This window comes from Myotis yumanensis, unplaced genomic scaffold (genome assembly GCF_028538775.1).
Source record: "Myotis yumanensis isolate MYYU_CA2020_CCGP unplaced genomic scaffold, mMyoYum1.0.hap1 SCAF_4, whole genome shotgun sequence".
NCBI classification, from domain to species: Eukaryota; Metazoa; Chordata; class Mammalia; order Chiroptera; family Vespertilionidae; genus Myotis; species Myotis yumanensis.
The window spans coordinates 80,347,014-80,367,150 of NW_027223755.1; the positions used below are offsets into that span (position 1 = coordinate 80,347,014).

The window sequence follows — 20,137 nt, forward strand, 5'->3', positions numbered from 1 at the left end:
TGCCTCCTCGGTGGTCCCAGAGCCCCCAGCCAAACCTGCCAGTGCCCTTCCACACTGCATAACTGTCCATTGCCACGTCTATCTGTGTTCTTACTGGATGGTGACCCCCAGAGGGCAGGGGTCATGTCTGGCCCACTCTGGGAAGTCCACATCAAGAGCAGTCCTGGCACATAGGAGATGCTCAGGGAATGTTTGCTGAGTAAGAGTGACTGCGTGAGTGACTGAGTCAGTGAGTGAACATGCTCACCTGTAGAGAAGTGAGAGGACTCTGGGCTCGGTAAGACTGGAAGAGAGGCAGTTTCCCAGGAGGCCCTGGGGTTTGGTGGGTGTGCCCATCCCTACTTGACCCCCCCCAGGCCAGTGATAATCTGCTTGGCTTGTGTCTGTGTAGAGGAAATATGCTGCCTGGCCATTGCCTGCTACTCAAGCTACCATGCACTTCTTAGCAAATCCAATGGAAACATATTTTCCAAACCCCCTTATCCCACGTTACTTGTACCTTATAAATTTAAACCTCTCCATTTGTTTGCTTGTCAAGCAGATGTCAGGGAAGGAGGCAGCAATAGCAGTTTCCTGGACAGCTGTGAGTAGAAGTCAACCCTTTGAAATAGTTCTTCCTCCTCCAACGTGGGCAAGTGGGGGAAGTTCCCAAGGGGCTCCTCGGGAGGCATCAGGCCACTCCACCCCACCAGCCCTGCTGCCACGGTCAGCACAAGGATTCAAGTTCAAGGGGACTGACGCCCTGCTGTTGCAGGCTGGGGTCAGCAGGGTCATGCTGACGTTGCAAGGCTGCACCAGGATGATTGACAGCCCAGCCCAGCCCGTGGATGGTGGAAGACTCTGAACCCCTTTCCCAGGATGTCTGTGGAGTCTTCAGGTGGGAGCTGCTTGTGACCTGAAACCCTGCCTCCACTGCATTTCAGTTTGGGGACAGTCTCAGCTTCTTGCTCAAGATGTCCTAGTCCTCCGCCACAGCCATGCCGGTGTGTGAGTCCTTTCCCCCACTTCCACCAGGCACTTGTTTGGGTAGAGGTTTACTGGCAGTTGGAAAGAGAGAGAGATCTCATTTGCAATTGTAAGAATCTTTCTCCCTCATTGTCTCTCTGCTGTCTCTGCCCTGGCACCTCCCTTCTTCATCCTTCAAATCATGTCTACTGTCTACTGTCTACTGTCAAAGTAGAGTTGTCCAGCCCCTGTTTTCTCCCATAGAAAGGCTAATCAACTTTCCAAAACAGGAACAACTCGTTTCTAAGGGGAATTTGGTGCCGGTTCCTAAAACGATGGATTTTTATCCCACTACACTGGCACTGGACTCACCCTCTCAACAGACACAGTTCCTGGCACCTCTTGCATTCCTGGGACCCAGAACTGAGTGGAGCAGAGATCCAGACCTCACAGAGTCCAGGCGGCAGGGAGGGAAGCCGTAAGAAGACCACGGTAGGGTAGGCAGGAGATGCTGGGAGGGGGCAAACACAACACAGACTCAGAGAGGACACGTAAGGGGCAGCTCCTTCTACCAGGAGGAGCCAGAAACGGCTTCACCGAAGAAGTGATGGGAACGACAGCCTTAAAGGAGTTCCATCAGGGGAGGAGGAGCTGGAACAGAATCGCCATCAATACCTCTCTGAGATGCACCGCTCAGGCTGGGCTATAATCGTCAGTTCTTGTTTCTGCCTCCCCCATCAGACTGGGAGCTCCTGGAAGATGATCTTCCTTCCAAAGCCAAGTTCAATCAACCTCAGCCTGGGAGGAAGACAAGTAGGGGTGGGAGCGCTGGCAGCAGCAAAGAATCCCTGGGCACCCAAAGCCACAGGACCCCTGACACTGTGGCAGAGACAAGAGGTAGAATTGGTTGGATTTGCATCCTACACACGGCAGTGGACACGATCACTTCAAACTGAAAGTGAGCAGGACAGGGGGTTGCGGGTCCTTGGGCCACTCTTATAAGTGGCCTTTCCATCAAGCACTTGTGAGCCACCAATAATCCCATCACAGCCCTCTGCTCTGACAAGAGCCATGAGCTCACATCTGCCCAGCACTCTAGTTAGAAAGATGTTCCACTGCCCATGAGCACAGTGGAATCAAGGTGTGGACCCTACAGTCCATCTGTGACCCACATACCTGAGGGAGGAGAGGAACAGGAAACACTGTGTGCTGTGCGGGGTTATTAGTCAGTAGGTTCTCCGGTCCCCTCACCTCCCTGTTCCTGGAACTTCCGAAGCAGAGAGAGTGGGCAGCTGGCAGGGTGACAGTTCATTACGGGCTGCCTTGCATTGTTCTCTAATTACTGTCTCAGGCTGGGGAGGCTCCTCACCTGCACAGGATCCTGGAGCACAAAGGATGTGCCTCCTGCATCTTCTCTGTGCCCACCAGCCCCCTGCAGTGCCAGCCCCGCCTCAGGTCCATGCACACCCTCTGATTCCTCAGCTGATTCCTCTACACATTGGCTCCACATTGTTATCATTTGGGAGGTTGATACAATACTGATGCCCAAGCCCCTCCAAGGAGACTGACTTAACTGGTCTGAAGTGGTGCCTGGGCACCAGTATTTTATTAACACTAAAATGATCAGTTTGATGTGCAATGAGGGCTGGGAGCCTCTGCTGTCGCATCTCCTGCAACAAATGCAGCAAATGCCACTGGGAAGTGTGTACCTGGAAGACTGGCTCTTGATACTAAGTTTCATCCCTTTTCATATCTCACCCACATCAATGGTTTCAACCCTCCCCCCCCGCCACCCCCCCCCCCACACACACACTATATCAGATGACTCCTAAACCTCAGTGTCCAGCCAGAGAGAGTTTAGGCTCCAAAATACAACCCCACAGGGACAGAGCTCCATCAGTACTAGGACCTGGGTGAATAGCACCACCACCACCGTGATAAACAGCTGCATCCTTTAGGCCAGTGGTCAGCAAACTGCGGCTCACGAGCCACATGCAGCTCTTTGGCCCCTAGAGTGTGGCCATGAAGTTTCAGTCGCACTGTACGTGAGCGCCCGCACATGGTATTTTGTGGAAGAGCCACACTCCAGGGGCCGCAGTTTGCCGACCTCTGCTTTAGGCTATCAGTGATGGGAAACCAACGTGAACCAGTGTGGCAATGGAAGGCCTTGTGGTAGTTTCTGTAGCGATGGGTCTAAGGCTCATTAGCACCACCAAGGACCACAGCTCTTCATGCTGAAATATCCGGGGGGAAAACCCTATTGACCTAGTCAAGTGCCTACCCTACACCAATTAGCTGAGACCTAGGGCAGAGGTCGCACAGCACAGACAGGGCTGCTAGAGACAGAGGAACACCAGATGGTTGGTGGAGTGAAGACGGATCTCAACAATCTCTTCCCCCAAACACTAAGCATTTACAGTGTTAGATGAATAACGACAATAATAACAAAATTTAGAGACGGCGCTCTTGCTAACTGGTGTATTAGTGAGGAACCTGGTAAGAAACAGATCTGGCACTCAAATGGGGTAATTGAAGAAATTTAATAAGGAGACTAATTACAAAGGGGAGAGCTAAGAGAATCAACAAGGGATGGTGAGGCACCCAAGGATTAGCCGTTACACCCCCCTCTCTGGGCATGAAAGGGCACGGGGAGGCCGGCAAGAGCAGCAGCACAGGAGAGGGCTGCCCAGCTAACCACTGTCTTAGTTGAACAAATGCAGCCACTGCCAAACTTGGAAGAGTAGGCATTGTGGGGGCTACCGAACCTCTCTCTCGGCCTGTTTTCTGATCTCCTGCTGGCCTCTCATTGACTGAACATAACTGGAAGCCAGCGAGAGCACAAGGGATGCAACCCATAGTGGTCAGCCTTCCAGGCTGAGAGCAGGTGGAGAGGCATGGAGAATGCATCTGAAGGGACAAATGTGAAGCATCCGCACATTGGGCGGTCACCCAAATGGAATCTATCTCTGGCCTCCAGTTTCGCAGCAGCAGTAACTGTAAAGTCACTCCTGCTCCCCGCATTCTTCTTCTACCACGATCCATCACTAAGTCCTACTGAGGTCACCTCCCAAACGTTTCTGGAGTCCGCTCCTTCCTCTGTCTTTATTCCTTCTCCCTTGGACTTTGCAAATTATTTCTCAACTGGCTTCCTTCTCTATGTCCAACCAAACCCACCCACCAAGATGCGGTTGACTTGGCCATGGCCTTTCTTAGCTAAAATCCTTCCGGGGCCCCCACTGCCTTCAGGATAACGGGCAGCCTCACCCTCTGCTACAGAGCTACCCACCTGCGCAAAGTGGGTTGGAGGCAGATCATCAAGGTTGGTGGCAATCTGGCTAAGGAATTGGGTCTCCTTCCTTAGGCAAATGGGAAACAAAAGAAGTTTTGATAGCAGGATTTTGTTATTGTTCTTGTTGTCAATTTTCATTTTGAAAAAATTTCAGACTTCCCAAGAAGTTGCAAAAATGGTACAAAGAATTCCCATATACTGTTTTTCCAGATTATCTAAATGTTAATATCTTACACAGTACAACAATCAAAATCAGGAGATAGTGTTACCTAACTTATAAACCTTACTCGAATTTCCCAGGTAGTCCCACTGATGTCTTTTTTCTGATCCAGAATTCAATCTAGGATCACCTTGCTTTTAGTTTTCATAACTCTTTAGTCTCCTTTAACCTGGAACAGTTCCTAGTCTTTGTCTTTCATGTCCTTGACACTTGTAAACAATACTAGTCAGTTGTTTTCCAGAATGCCCCTCCACTTACTGGTAGCTCTGTCTGATGTTTCCTCATTAATAAATTCAGAGTATTCATTTTGGGTAAGAAAACCACAAAAGTTCAGTTATCTCTTTCTTAGCGCCTCATACCAGGAGGTTAGTGATGTCAGTTTTCCTTGATATTGCTGATAATAATTTTGACTATTTGATTGAGACTTTGCCTGCCAAGTTTCTGCAGTATAAAGTTGCTATTTTCCCCTTTGTTATTAATAAGTCTTGTGGGGGGAATCTATATACTTTTTGCCCACCAATTTTAACATCCTTTAAAGATTCTTACCTGAAACGATTCTTATTATGGAATTTGCCAAATGGTGATTTTCAAGTCCATCATTTCTTCTACATTTATTAGTTGGAATTCCACTGTAAGGAGGAAAAAAAGGGCAAGATATCCACCAAACAAAAGATGATTTCCAGGGATCAAAACAGCCTGCTCAATATATTGCAAGTCATATGCCTGATAAGGGACTTGTATCTAGAATATATAAAGGACCCTTACAATTCAATAATAAAAGGCAAATAACCCAATTTAAAAATGAGCAAAGGATCTAAAGAGACATTTCTCAAAAAAAAAAAATTTACAAGTGACAAATAAGCACATGAAAAGATGTTCAACATAATTAGGCATTAGAGAAATGAAAACCAGTGAGATGTTACTTGGCACCCAACTGGCTAGCGATAATAAAAAAAACACATATAATAAGAAGTGTTGGGGGGTAGGCAGTAAAGGGTAAAGGGGTCAGCTATATGGTGACAGAAGGAGATTGGCCTTTGGGTGGTGAACACACAATGCAATATACAGATGATGTATCATAGAATTGCCTTGAAAACTATAGAATTCTATTAACCATTATCATCCCAATAAATTTTTTTAAAAAGAAGTGTTGGTGAGGATGTGAAGAAATTGGAACCCTCATACGCTGCTGGTAGGAATGTAAATGATGAAGTCGCTTTGGAAAACTGCCTTTCCTCAAAAGGTTTAATATAGAGTTCCCATATGACCCAGAAACTCTCCTCCTCAGTATGTACCCAAGGGGAATAAAAGCATACGTCCACACGAAAACATGTACACAAATGGTCCTAGCAGCATTATTCATGCCAAAAAGCAAAAACAATCCAATGTCCATCAAGTGATAAATGGATAGATAAGATGTGGCCTATCCATACAATGGAATAATATTCCACAATACAAAGAAATGACATACCAGCACATGCAATAACGTAGGTGAACCTTGAAAGCCTTGTGCTCAGTGAAAGAAGCCAGTCACAGAGGACCACATGTTGAATGATCCCATTTATGAAATGTCCAGAATAAGCAAATTTATAGAGATAAGTAGATTAGTTGTGGAGAGAATGGGGAATGAAGCTAATGGGGATGGGGTTTCTTTTGGGGGGTGATGGAAATGTTTTAAAATTGTGGTAATAGTTGCACAACTCTGTGAATATACTGAAAGCCATGAAATTGTACACTTAAATGGGTGGTATGTGAGTTATATCTCAAAAATGCTGTTACTCTTTAAAAAACCACACACACACACACACACACACACACACACACACACCAGTAACAACCCTCCCATATCCACACCCATCCTGAGTTCCTGCCTCTGGCTCTTCCCATGCTAAGGTGCTTGCACCCAACAAATTACACAGAAAAACAGCATTCTTGCAAGCCAGGCAAACCCAGAGTCAACCTGACAGAGTTGCCTGTGATTAAGATGGGGAGATCCGTGGCTGCATTATGACCTGTGATCTCTTGACTCCCCAGTGAAATATACTGAGCCAGACTGTGGTTTTGTGTTTTGAAGTCCTAGGCCATGAATCAACATAATCTACTTATCAAGACCAAAGGCTGTGGTCACTGTGCATGTAAAAGGAACAAGTCACATTTCTTGGCGCCTTCATGCCAGAGGGCTGGGCTGCTTTCTGATGCCCATTGGGAGCTATGCCCATGGATCCTGCTGGACTGACCACACGCCACCCCAGCGATACCTTTCCCACAGCTCTTATGTGCTGCTTGGAGCCTGGCAGTCTGACTTCCCACTTGCCTGGTCAGTGGCTCCTGGTAGGTTAGCCAGGCCCCACCTGGCCCATGCTGGATCCTCTGGCTCCAGCTTTCTTGTTCTCATTTACATCATGCTGTAAAACATGAATCCAATGGGGGGAGGGGGAAGCAGAGTGCAAGAAAGGGGTTAAAAAGTACAAATTCCCAGCTATAAAATAAGTCCTAGGGATGTGATGTACAACATGGTGACTATCCTATATAATAAAAGGCTAATATATGCAAATCAACCAAACGGCAGAGCGACCGGTCGCTGTGATGCACACTGACCACCAGGGGGCAGACGCTCAATGCAGGAGCTGCCCCCTGGTGGTCAGTGCGCTCCCACAGAAGCTAAGCTAAGGGCTGGCGAGTGCAGTGGCGGTGGCTGGAGCCTTTCCTGCCTCTGCAGCAGTGCTAAAGCCTTCACAGTCCGACATTCCCTGAAGGCTCCTGGGCTGTGAGAGGGCGCAGGCTGGGCTGAGGGACCACCCCGCCTCCAAAGTGCACAAATTTTGTGCACCGAGCCTTTAGTAGTTAATAATATTGTATTGTAAGTTTGAAAGATGCTAAAACAGTAGATCTTAAAAGTTTTCATTACAAGAAAAAAAATTTGTAACTATGTATGGTAGCGGAAGTTAACTAGACTTATTATGGTGACCATTTCACAATATATACAAATATTGAATCATGTTGTACATATAGACATAATATGTCAATTATATCTAAAAAACATACACACACACAAAGAAAAACCATACAACTCCAATCAGGGGGACTTCTTTTGTTTTTACAGCTCCTAAGCCTGGCCCTGCCCTCACCAAGCCTTCGTCAGCTCAGGTCACCATGGCACCCTCACTCCCAACCACACTGGCCTTATTTCCACTCCCTTGCCTCTCACCTCCAGGCCTCTGACCAACCTCCCTGGGTTTTTTTTGTACCTAGTTAATTACCTCACTGTGTCATGAGATCTCTGCTGAAACCCATCCTTCAAGGAAGCCTTCCCTGATGCCCAGGACTCTTGCACGTCTCTTTCCAGCACTGGTCAGCGTGTCAACGTTGGTGAGGTCACTGAATTAATGTCTGCCTCCCCCTCAGGTCATGCACTCCCTGAGGGCAGGGGCCTGTCTGCTTCACTTATACTGGTACCTCCCAGAGCTGGCCCAGAGCCTGGTACACAGCAGACAATGAAAAAACTTTGTAGATAGCATGAAAGAATGTTGCTCTGAAGTCTCACTAGAGCCCATTCCTGTGTTCAGCTTCCTGAATCACCCCATCTTCCCCAACATAAATCAGAGCATGGCCTCCTCTGCCTAGAACCCTCCAAGAACTTCCCTTGTGGTTATAATAAAATCCAAACTCTGGCAGGGCCTGGTCCCTGCACCTCTCTCTCCTGTCAGCCTGGGAAGTGCCTGGAGGGTTATAAGCAGAGAAAGGCCTTGCCTTCTGAGCTGCCACTCTGACCTCTTGGTGTCCCCAGGCCTCTCTGAGTTCATTTCCATGTCAACCTCGTGCAGCTGAGATGGGAATCACTCAGAAAGGAGGACCCACACTAAGCACAAGTTGAAGAGTCACCTGTAGCTGCCCAGGGGCCTGCACCCCCATGACACTGCAAGAGGCGGACAGTGGGTACCTGCTATCACAGTGCTCGGAGTGTCTTATCACTGACATGGTTTAAAATTGCTGGCACACGGCGATCGTATGAGCAGGCTGAGTCAGTTCTGTTATTGTTATTAAATTCCATATGGTGATGTGCCCCTTACCACCGCCTGCACCCAGGTAGGACCCATTCACACGACCCGCCCACCACCACCTCCTGGCACATTTCTGCTCTGCAGGACAGTGTCCATTGGTCATTCCCTTCTTGGTCAAGTGTAGGATGCAACCTCGTGTTCACCCCTTGGTGGCTCCCTGATATAGGTGAGGCAGGCACAGGCATGGCTTTTATGTCACCCCACGTGGCTAGTCAGGACAGTCCTTCCTGCCAGGGAGGGTAGTCGGAACTGTCACTTGGTCGCACTGCAGGAATTCAAGCAGTCTTCACACGACAAGCTTTCTGGGTTGGAACTTGGGACGGCCATCCACAAAGGATCTGTTGGCTTTCTCTGTGATAAGTATGGGCATTCTAGATGCTTCCTTTGAGTCCTTATAGAGGTTAGGCTGCTGGGAGGCCATAGGAGATGCTGTTGATGGGGTGGAGGCGGGGGCAGGAAGAGCCTCTGAACATGCTTCCTGGCCGTTCCCTCTGCTTGGCCCTCTCCTCGCCCTCAACCACACATATCTCACCCTTGTATCAGGGAGGCCAAGTTCTCTGCTTTTTTTAGATAAGTAAACTGGGGCACAGTGATAGCCCTTGGAGAGCAGCTGGTCAGACTCCAGGGAGGGTCAGTGCAGTTTGCCCAACTGCCCCCACCAGGGCCTGCCTCTGTCTCTGTCCCCCACCTCCAACAACAGAGAGGGAATGAATGACAGCACGGAGAAGAGGCAGGATCGGGGTCCTATTCTCAGAAAGGACCAAACAAAGTCCTGCTTAACAACTAGTCAGTCGGACAGTGGAAATCCCTGTGCATCGTAACGTTTCAAAAGAAACGCCAGGGAAGGAAACTTTGGCCAAGTGGGCAGAGAAACCTTGGCCAGGAAAACAGCCTCTCTGTTCCACTTTCTGCAGGGGGTTTCAAGAGAGGTTTGGCTGCTCACATCCATCCCTTGTTAGGGACCTGCCCCTATCCCAAGCATTAGCATCCGCATCATGATTCATTTTGTCCTTCCAGAACCCCTTAGGGGAAGATGAATTATGCCCATTTTACAGGTGATGGTACTGAGTCTCAGAGAAAGGCAGTAACGGTGTAAGGAAGCCAGGTTCTCTGCCTTCTGGGAAACTAAACCTGGATCTCCCTACCCACCTCCTCTCTCCCCTCTGGCTCCCGGCACAGGCCCCCAAGTCTTCCCTGCCTCACCCACCTGCCTACAGGCCTGTGGCTGGCCACTGCAGGAGGAATTCCAGGCCCCGTCCCTGAATATTTTGTGAGAAGAGAGCTGCCAGAACTTTGGGCCCAACATGAAGGACATTAGTAGGTGTTAGAAAAAAATATTCAAGTGTGAAATGAATTCCTGCAACCTCCTGGACATACTGAGAACCTTCATTTCGCCATCTGACAATCCCACAGCTAATAACTCAAACGGGGAGGCCAGGGCTGGAATGACCAGAGCAGAGATGGGGCCAGATCCACACAGAGCCGCCGAAGGGCCAGAGGGACTTCGCTGGCTGCCATCCTCTCCTCTTTATCTCCAGCTCCCTGAGCTTTCTGAGTTGGAGGCCTTGCTCTCCCAGGTAAACCTAGAATCTGGACAGCCAGGGGTAGGGGCCCCCATCACGATAGAGTGTCAGGGCTTCTAGACGGAGAGATTAGCTTTAGGGTTCCCAAGAGGGCATGCCTTCCCCCAACACACACACACACACACACACACATACACACACACACACACACAGCCTCCGCCTGCGACCTTAGTTCTCCAGGTTCATATTCCTAGCTGACTGAGCCCCACCCTGTCCCTTTTCAATATAAACCCCTCTGGTGGGGGTGGGAGGGTGGCTGGGAGAGATTAACCTATGCATATATGCATAGCCCATGGACACAGACAATAGTATAGTGAAGGCCTAGGAGGGGCCAGATGGGGTGGAAGCTCTGGGAAGGCCTGGGGTCTGATCTAATTCTTGCATGCTAGAATGCTAGCTGGGGGCCAGGCTGCAGAAGGAAAGAAGAAAGTGAGAAAGGAGGAAAAGCAGGAGATGAAACAAGGCAGGTGTCATCATGCAGGACCTGGGCTTCTATTCTGATAGGGCCACTCCAACAACGAAACCATCCACTCAGCAAATACTTATTGAGCATCTACCACAAGCTCAGAGTTCTTATGGGTGCTGAAGTGACAGCAGGGGACAATGCAAAGTCCCTGTTCTTGTGCTGCTTGTATTCCAGTAGAACTTCCCATGCAGGCAGTAGTTAAAACTCTAGGTGCAAATGACAGAAACCGGAATAAGCTTAAGCAAAAATGGGGACTCTATTGACTTCATTGACCCAAATGTAGTCAGGCGGGGAGGTGCTGGCCCATGGGAGGCAGGGCTCTGCATGATTCAGGCTCTGCCTCTTATCTCTGCCTCTCTCAGGGGGCCAGCCTGGTCCACTCTCACTGCAGATCCCCTAGCTCCATGAGGCAGGGGACGTGGGCACTGGCAGCCTCAGGCTCACTTCTGCAAGCTCTATGACCAGAACACAAGAGGGGTTTTGCTCTCTCCACTCTAGATTTTGATGTCCCAGGAAAGGATTGTGATAGGTCCAGACAGTATCATGTGACCGATCACGATGGCCAGAAGAACTGGGTCTGTTAGAAGAAGGAAGAAAAGGGTGCAGAGCAGACAGACAACACATGTCCATTACCCACGAATATTATTGAGTGTGTGCCTCCGGCCATCTTTTAGTCCATTTTGACTGCTATAACAAAAATACTACAGATTGAATGGCTTATAAACAACAGAAATTAATTTATTACAGTCTGCAAGCTGGGAAGTCGAAGATCAAGGCACCCCAGAGTCAGTGTTTGGTGAGAACCCACTTCATGGTTCATGCACAGCCCTTATATGGTAGGAGAGGTAAGGGAGCTTACCTCTAAGGTGTTTTTTATAAGGGCACTAATCCCATTCATGAGGGCTCCATCCTCATGACCTAATCACCCCAAAGGCTCCACCTCCAAAAATCACATTGGGGGTTAGGATGCAACATATTAATTGGGGGTGGGCAACACAAACTTTCAGACCACAGCAGAAAGGAAGAAAAAAGAGTAAGTACTGGGGCCTCCATTTTCTGGCTGAGAAACTGAGGCCTTGAGAGCTCTTCCCATCATAACACTGCGAAGTGGAGCCTGTGCCTGTGTCAAACCCAGCCCGCTCCTGGCCAGGCCACCAAAGGGAAACTCAGTTGGGACTTAACTCCTTGTGCAATTACAGTGAGAGAAGGAAAAACAGATTTCAAATATGTGTTGAGAAAATTCACCAAGATCAAAATGGCATTTCCAGCACAGAGCTCAGCACAAATACAGAGAGAAGGAGGAAGCCTCATTCAGATCAGCATCTCACAGCCCACATGGAAGGGGTTTTAGGAATAATATCATGGGTAGAATAATACATTTAGGGCTAATACTAGTCTATGTTATGTAATAGATAATACTATTGTATAATAATATATGTGGGTGGTCAAGGAAGTCCATGCCAACCTGGAAATAGGATAATAACAGCTACTATTCATTGAGTGCTGGAACACTCTATCTGTTGGGGGAGCACTTGTGCCCCACTCCTGAAGTTACATTGAGAGTAGGGAGCCCCCTTTACTTCCTGCTCTTTGTTCACTTCCTCCCTCCCCCCTCACCCCCCGCCCCCCAGGGAAAAGGGCAGACTCACGAGACTGGTGGATTTGGGAGAAGGAAGTGACCATGCCCGCTTAGTCCCCTTCTGGGTATGCTCCATTCTAATCAGCTGCCCCAGAGAGGCTCCAATTCCTGCACATATCTGTCAACTGGGTTCTGAACTTGAGATGGGAAAAAGTTATATTTATTGCCCTCCCTAAATCTCTGACCCTCTCTAGATCTCAGCCTTCATTCTCCCTCCATGGCACCTGGTCACCTCCTCTCATAGAACAGACCTCAGAGAAGGCCATCAGACGTCACCCCTGCCTCCTGGAAACTTGCAGTGAAAAACAGAAAAGACTGCCTGAGGTGCTGTGTCCAACCTTGTATAGAAACAGCCTCCTTGACCGGTCAGTGTGGCTGAGTGGTTGAGCATCGACCTGTGAACCAGGAGGTCACGGCTCTATTCCAGTTCCAGCCACATGCCCGGGTTGCGAGCTCAATCCCCAGTGGGGGGCATGCAGGAGGCAGCCAATCAATGATTCTCTTGCACCATTGTTGTTTCTGTTTCTCTCTCCCTCTCCCTTCCTCTCTGAAATCAATTAAAACAACAACAGCCTCCTAGCTAAGCACTTAGAAATACTACTACCTACCTCACAGGGTAGTGTGTGAGCAATCATTATAAAAATACAGACAGAATGGTCCGATTTCAGCATGGCCTTCAGTAAACAATCAATACAACCTGGCTCCTGCAGTTATTATCTGTGTGACCTTGGACAAATCCCTGGCCCTCTATGAACTTTAGCTTCTCCACCTGCATAACCTGTGCAATAAACAGCACCCACGGAGATGGGTTATATGAGGGTCCTATGGGGAAAGTGTGAAGTTCTTCACAATGTGTTCAGCTCAGGGCAATGACAGAGGGTTGGGATTCTCCCCTATGCCCTACAGTATTGGTCTGCCTCACAGAAACCAGAGAGACAGCCTGGTAAGTAAGGGTGATTCTGTTGCTCAGAGCTTTGTAACTTTTGCTGGGCGCTCTGTGTCTCTCCACTTTCCAGCCTGGGAATGCCAGCAGGCAGGAGGGCCCTCTGATTCACCTCGGTTTCCCCAAACCAGTGTGGGACTTGGCGCCAAGGAGGGGCTGGGTAAATAGCTGTGAGATGAGTGAGTACATGAGTGAGCGTGTCAGGAAAGAGTTAGATCCACAGATATTTACTGAGTGCCTATCAAGTGCCAGGCACTTTGGAGTGAGAAGTGAGTGAAAATGGCTCTGTCCTTGCCCTCATGGAGCTTACAGTCTGCTGGGGTAGGGTATGAAACCACACAAATAGATACAGTGTCATGGAAGGCCTTCTCATCTATGGCAAGGCATTCAGATTTCATCTTAAGTCTAACTGATAGCTATTAGAAAGATCTAGGCGAGGAAAAACGTGATCTGATTGACATTTTTAAGAATGACTCTGGCTGCTCTGTGGAGAAGGGATGGAAGGTGGACAGGTGCTGAGGCCAGTACAGGTGCCCAGACAATGGAGGATGGCAGCTGACATGGGGTAGTGGCCATGCAAACGGTGAGGTTGCATCTTGGAGCTGGAAGGTGAGGGAGAGGGAGGTGTCAAGGATTCCCAGGTTTCCCGCCTGAGCAAGGGGGTGGAGTGTGGTGACATTTCCTGAGGGGAGTGAGAGTTGAGTGTGAAATCTGGGGAGCTGGGCATGCCCCGCAGACATCCAGGCAGAGGTGTTGGGGGCAGCAGGTATTTGGAATCTGGTGCTCAGGGGTGAGTGCCAGTGGTCGAAAAGATGAACGAAGGTGAGTGACAGTAGGTGGAGAGGGGCCTGCTGCCCTTGGGTCAGCTCTTCAGAGGACTAGGAGGTGACACTCTGCAGCTAGGGAGACCTGGGTAGCCCCCACCCTTCCTCCCACATCCCACTCCTCACAAGTCTAGAACTCTGGAGCCCACTGAGGACGTTGTTACCATGGCGGCACGGTCCTGCAGATTCAGGCAGAGAAAAGGCACAGACTGGAAGGAACACACTGTGGGGCCGACGCCAGGAGCAGAGGGAGGAGAAAGGGCATGAAGTGGGTTTGAAACCCCTTCCTCAGTCTGTTTCCATAGCTGTCCCGGCCTACAGCTTGCACTTCACTCCCTTTAGCTCCAGGGGAGGGCAATGTGGTGACCCTGGCCCTGAGAACCCTCCTCTCTCCCCTGCTTCTCCGAGCCCCTCCCACTGGTTCCAGTCCCCCATCAGACTGCGAGCTCTGCCCTCTTATGAACCTCTCATCCCGCACACACTCAGTGCTTCATGAATGTTGGTGAATTCAATTAAAAGTGTTTGACTCATACTTCTCCAGTTAAGATTAAGATACTCCCATCGTCTATCTCTAATGAAATAGAAGGTGTTCAGGTGGGGGGCCGGCTCAGTTTTTTTTCTCGCCAGATTCCAGGTCTGCAAAATGCACCGACCAGCTTGTCTCCAGCTCCCAAGCTTCACTCAGCCTCGGCTGACAAGGACAGCAGGTGCCCTTTATTGGGTGCTCACGGTGCAGCAGGCACTGTGCTAAGCTCTGCACCTGCATTATCTTGGTGAGTCCCCTCAACAACCCCATGATGTGAGCACTCTTATCACCACCGCATGGTTCAGGAGGCGCATTCAGAAAGGTCAGGGACTCAGGAGAGCCAAGTGACCCCCCGAGGGCACTCAGCCATTTCACGGTGAGCCTGTCTGACCTGGTATGTTGTCTCCTTGACTGCGTGCCCCTCAGGAGAGGCCAGGTAGGGGGACCTTGGCAGGACCCAGAGGATCACGGGAGGAAATTGCATCACCTGGTGATTCCGCTCCCAGATGCACAGAGATCTGCCCTGTGACCCCACCACCACCACCACCACCACGACAGCCGGGAGGGCAAGGCACAGCCTCTCTTGCCTGGGAAACAGACGCAACCCTCACATCGATGCCAGTAACGGTTTACCCACTTGGCTTCCTGTTAGGTTTTTTTCTTCCTTCCCGCAGGGGTGTCTCTTATCTTAAGCTTCTTAGGGGGGTGGGGGTTGTGCTGGGCTGTTTACCATTTGGTGACAGTTGGTGCCAGAACCAGCCTCTTGGGAAAAGTGAGGTGAAGAACAGCAAGCCCAGGTGGGCCCTCAGTCATCCGCACGGCTCAGGGTCCAGACTGCATGGGACAAGTAGGCCTCAGGCAGTCAATGCCAAAGTCATGTCCAGCTGTCCTGCCAGTGTCAGGCTCCATCCCACATGGGGCCTAGTTAGGCAAATGGAAGTGAGCTGGCTTGTCCTGAGCTCCTCTGACTGTGGGGAAAGGACAGGGAGCTGCAAATAATTCACCAATTAGGTAACCAAGGGGTGGCTAGGTCTGCTGGGCTAAGGGGCTTGCGTTTGTCCCTGAATTAGGAACTCTGGGTTGTTCATGACTAATGCAAAGTGAGAGAATCTGCTGTAGAAATGGACCCTGCCTCATACTCCCCCTCAGTTAAAGACCTCCTGCTGCTCCGTCTGACCTGTGGCCCAGTTCTACCAACCTGCATCCTCCTGGGGGCTAAAAAGCCCTGGGCCCACATCGCCCTAGGTCCCACTTTGCCCTTGTTAACCTGCTCAGGACCCTTGGCAGTTTGGGGTCCTGTCCATACTTGACCGTCCTTGTCCCTCCCAAACACTGGAGCCCCATCCTCAGCTTCATTCAGTGCCAGGTGTCTTGTCTCTCCTCCAATCTGCTCCTGCCCCCAGATGCCCAGCTAGGTGAGGAACCACCTCCTGACCAAACATTAATCTGCATCTCACCCTAGGAGGGCTAGAGCCTGGAGTCCTAATCCACAATCCTATATAATAAAAAGGCTAATATGCAAATCGACCGAATGGCAGAATGACCCAGTCACTATGATGCACACTGACCACACGGGGGCAGACGCTCAATGCAGGAGCTGCCTCCTGGTGGTCAGTGCACTCCCACAGGGGGCTGGTGAGCTCGCTCAGTGGTAGTGACGGGTCCCTCTCCATGGCAGCGCTAAGGACCCCTTGGGGGAGATGTCCATCTGCCAGCTTAGGCCCGCTCCCCAGGGTCCTGGACTGCAAGAGGGTGCAGGCTGGGCTGAGGGATCCCACACCCCCCCAGGGCACAAATGTGGTACACTGGGCCTCTAGTCATATATAAGCCAGCCAGCCATGCCCTCGCCATCCCCGTGGGCCTGTCCAGAGTCCAGGAGTTCAAGGCTGACCCAGACCTAACTAACCCTGAACTTCTGTCCAGTCCTCCCAACCTATGCAGCTTCTGGGCCATGTAGGGAGCAGATGCAATGATCAGAGAGGCGTAGCTGACTTGTGTTTAACTGAGAGAAATTCTCCAACAGCAACCAGGGATGACCATGCCCTAGGGTTGTGTTGGTCAAACTCTGACCAGATATGGAAAGAAATGCTCTCATCTGGTTACCCACAAACAGGATTCTCACAGCCAGGTGGGACATAGAAAGCCAGGCCCTTGGATTCCCAATTTTAGTGGCAATGCAACCAGAACTCAGGGGAATGGGTCAGATGAAATGCCAACAACCTTACTAAGCCACCAGACTCCAAGAGCTAGGAAAGAAGTCAGCACTGAAGGGTCATGAAATCTCTCAGACCCTGCCTCACATCATGGTCACGGAGAAGGCGGGGTACACATGAAAAGCAGCACCTGAGGAGGGAGGAGAAGATGTGAGAGCCCCAAGAGGCCGTCCCTTAGTGCCTCAGCTGCCTGGCTGCTGCCACAACCAGACAGGACAGTGCTACTCAGGAGGTCACTGAGGGAGGGCTGAGAAACGTAAGGGAGAGAGAGAGACAGCTGAAAACGCAGTGGTGGATTCACCAACCATCACTGTGAAGACACACATGGGGAATCGCATGTGCTCAGGGTCATGGGTAAGATGAGGACACCTGGGTGCCAGGGAGTGGAAGGAAATCTGACATGTGTGAAAGCCTCTGGAGTCGCTCATTTTCCCATTCATTCCTTTCAATATTTATGGAGCACTTTCCAGGTATACAGTACAGTGCAGAAATAAGAGCACAGATTCTAGGGTTAAATGACCCAAGTTCAAATCCTTGCTCTGCTTCTATTTTTTAAAAAAAATTATGGCAAAATACACATAACGTGAAATTTGCCATCTTAACTATTTTGAAGTGAACACCTGACCACGATCTGTGCAAAGGGACCGTCTGTGCTTCTGGCTCCACCTAACCATATCCCGGTGCTCTGTGCTCCTGGTGGGCCGAGGCTGGGACCCACATAATATTATGCGTAGAAATCCTGGCCCTGGGAGTGCTCCGGCTCTGCCCCACTCTCGGGCAAGTGGGGTAGTGAGTGGTGTGTGTGTGTGTGTGTGTGTGTGTGTGTGTGTAGATACCGGCCGGAGAAGTCCCTGCACTTCATTCCTACGTCTCTCCAGCCCTCCACAGCCCACTGAGCTTTTTAAAAGTTCTAACTTTAAAGAGCTCAGAGGCCCTTCTGGAGGCCTGAATCAGCCTGAAATCTGCTTTTCCTCTGGATGTGAGGGTGAGCAAACTTGGGCCCACTTCAAAGTGACTGGGGAAGGGGAGTGAAGAGGGTGGAGCACATGCTGTCCCCTCTGGGAAGGAAATCTCCAGAGGCGGGGTGCAGGGGTCCTATCAGGGCAAAGGGGCCTGAGGGGAGACAGGAACGGTTAGGGCCTGAGGGTTTATTGAAGACCCAGGAGATGAGAATGACTAGAAATGAGAACACTGGAGGGGCACCTCTTCCCCTGAGAAGTGGGGCTCCTTGCAATACTTTGCATGAACTGAGCACAGACTGTTCGGGAAGGTGGATTTGGCCTCCTTCAGGAGACAAACGCTCCCCCAGAAGACGTCACTGGCTCTGGAATGTAGAGAGAGGGCCGGGGAGGCAATGACAGGGGCCCGGCAACCACAGGACTGACGGGAGGGCTCCTCCCTGCTGGTTCCCCACCCAAGGGCTGGTTCCTCTCCTTCCATCGGGGACACGTATAGAATGAAAGCAAAGGGACTCTTAGAATGTCCCCAATGGAAGGGCCCTTAGAATCCAGCCACCTCTTTATACAGACTGGGAAACAGACTCGGAGAGTTGGCACCCTCCCCCTTACCCATCCCGCACCACCCGGCTCGCGTCCCCGCTCCGCCCGCGCCGGGCAGAGGGCGCCCTTCCCCGCCGTCCGGGCCCGCGGCCGCCTGCACCAGGCAGGTCCCCTAAGGAAAACCTCTTAAAGAGTTTTTCCTTTCGCGTGAACTCACCGCCTCCATCCAGCCGCGCGGTCTCAAAGGTGAACATCACATAAATGCGTTACAGATGTGCTTCCTCCCATTTTTGGCTACCGCGGCGCTGCGCACCAGGAGCGGCGGCGGCGGCGGCGGCCACAGCGTGATCCAGGCCGTGTTTTCCATCCCGCCCGCCAACTTTTTCAGGCTGTAGTTATTTGATAATGATTTTTTTTAACCTCTCCCAATAATTGTTATCCAACCCGCCGGTGCAGCTCAGGTGATGGCACAGACTGCAGACACCTCCTCCTCCGGGTGCATGGCTGCCGCCCGGGGGTGAAAAGCCACAGCCTAGGCAGGAGGACTCCCAACCGCCCCCCATGAAGCCTCTGCACAACACCCCTCAACCCCCACCAGGCCACCTCTCCAAACCCCACTCTCCAGGGGCCATGGCTGTCTGATGAATGACTGAACAGAGAGGGTGTGCTGGGCACGGAGTTCCACACTGCATTTATTAGGCACCTACTGTATTCCCAGACCCTGAGCAAAGTGATGACCTAAAAAATAAGGGAGAACAGCTACTGCCCTCAGGACTCCCAGTTGGGAGGAGACCGGGGCCACACGCCCATTATCTGCGAAGCTGAGAGTGGCTTCCAGCTCCGGATTCTGGACAAAAGCTGCTCAAAGGGACAGGGCTGGACAAGAGGGGCTTGGCTCACCGCAGGCCCATTGCAAAGCTCTCTCCCACCACCATAATCTTCATCCTTTCCTCTAGCCTTTGCAAAGGGTCACCGCCAGGCTCAATCGAGGCTCCTAGAGCCTCATAAAACACTACAGAACTCAGAAAACTGGGTCCAGGCTGCTGGGGCCTGAAGCCGCTCTAGCAGACGGCTGAGAGGCAGGCCCCCAACAGAAGCACTAAATCCCATTTGGAGTTCACCCCCCAAGGGGAGGGATGGGCTGGTGAACCGCCCAGTGAGCTCCTGCTTCCTACCTGAGGATCATGGGTGTTAGACAGAGCAGAGCCCTTTGCGGGGTGAAATGAGTCAACCCTCAGCTTGGTTACACTCCCAGAAAGCCCAAAATTCTTTCGTAAAACCTGAATTAATTTTAATATTTTAAATTAATACATTTGAGGTGGAATTTGGGCCGCCAGCAGCAGGGGGTGAAGGAGGAAGAAGTGAAAGATTAAGAAGGTGGAGGGGTAGCGTTGGGGATGCTATAAAGAACCGGGAGGTTCCAGTTTAATTCCTGGTCAGGGCTCAGGCCTGGGTTGTGGGCTAGATCCTCAGTAGGGAGTGTGCAAGAGGCAGCCAATCAATTATTTTCTCTCATCATTGATGTCTTTCTATCTCTCTCTCTCCCTCCCTCTCTGAAATCAATAAAAATATATTTTTTTTTAAAAGAAAAGAGTGTCCCTGCTATAATCCAAATGGTCCTGTCCCCCATCCCTCTCACCACTGACTCTGACACAGCTCCCCAACCTCTCAAGGAATGGTGCCCACCATTCCCCCTACCAATGGCCTGGCTCAGAAATGCAATGTCCTCAAGAGAGACCAGCCAATCCCAGTGCATGCAGGGGTAGCTGGGGAGCATGATAGGAGGTGTGGCAGCAACCCCAGTGATCACTGTGGATCACTGAGGCCCCCTGGAAGGGCCTCAACTTGCTAATTGATGGCTTCTCATCCTTCACGAGATAAATCCAATGCAGCTTCATAGGCGCCTCTTCCATCTGTCCCTTAGACCTG

General features: G+C 50.7%; 1 long non-coding RNA gene across 1 annotated transcript in view; it reads right to left on the reverse strand.

The window, feature by feature from the left end:
• LOC139008202 (uncharacterized) overlaps positions 1-18,503 on the reverse strand; it is a 37,413-nt gene extending 18,910 nt beyond the window's left edge. The window contains exons 1-2 of the long non-coding RNA XR_011471116.1: positions 18,426-18,503; positions 5,001-5,083 (exon numbers count right to left, since the gene is read on the reverse strand). This is a non-coding gene — a long non-coding RNA (uncharacterized lncRNA). The remainder of the gene's footprint in view (positions 1-5,000; positions 5,084-18,425) is intronic.
• Positions 18,504-20,137: the final 1,634 nt, after the last annotated feature.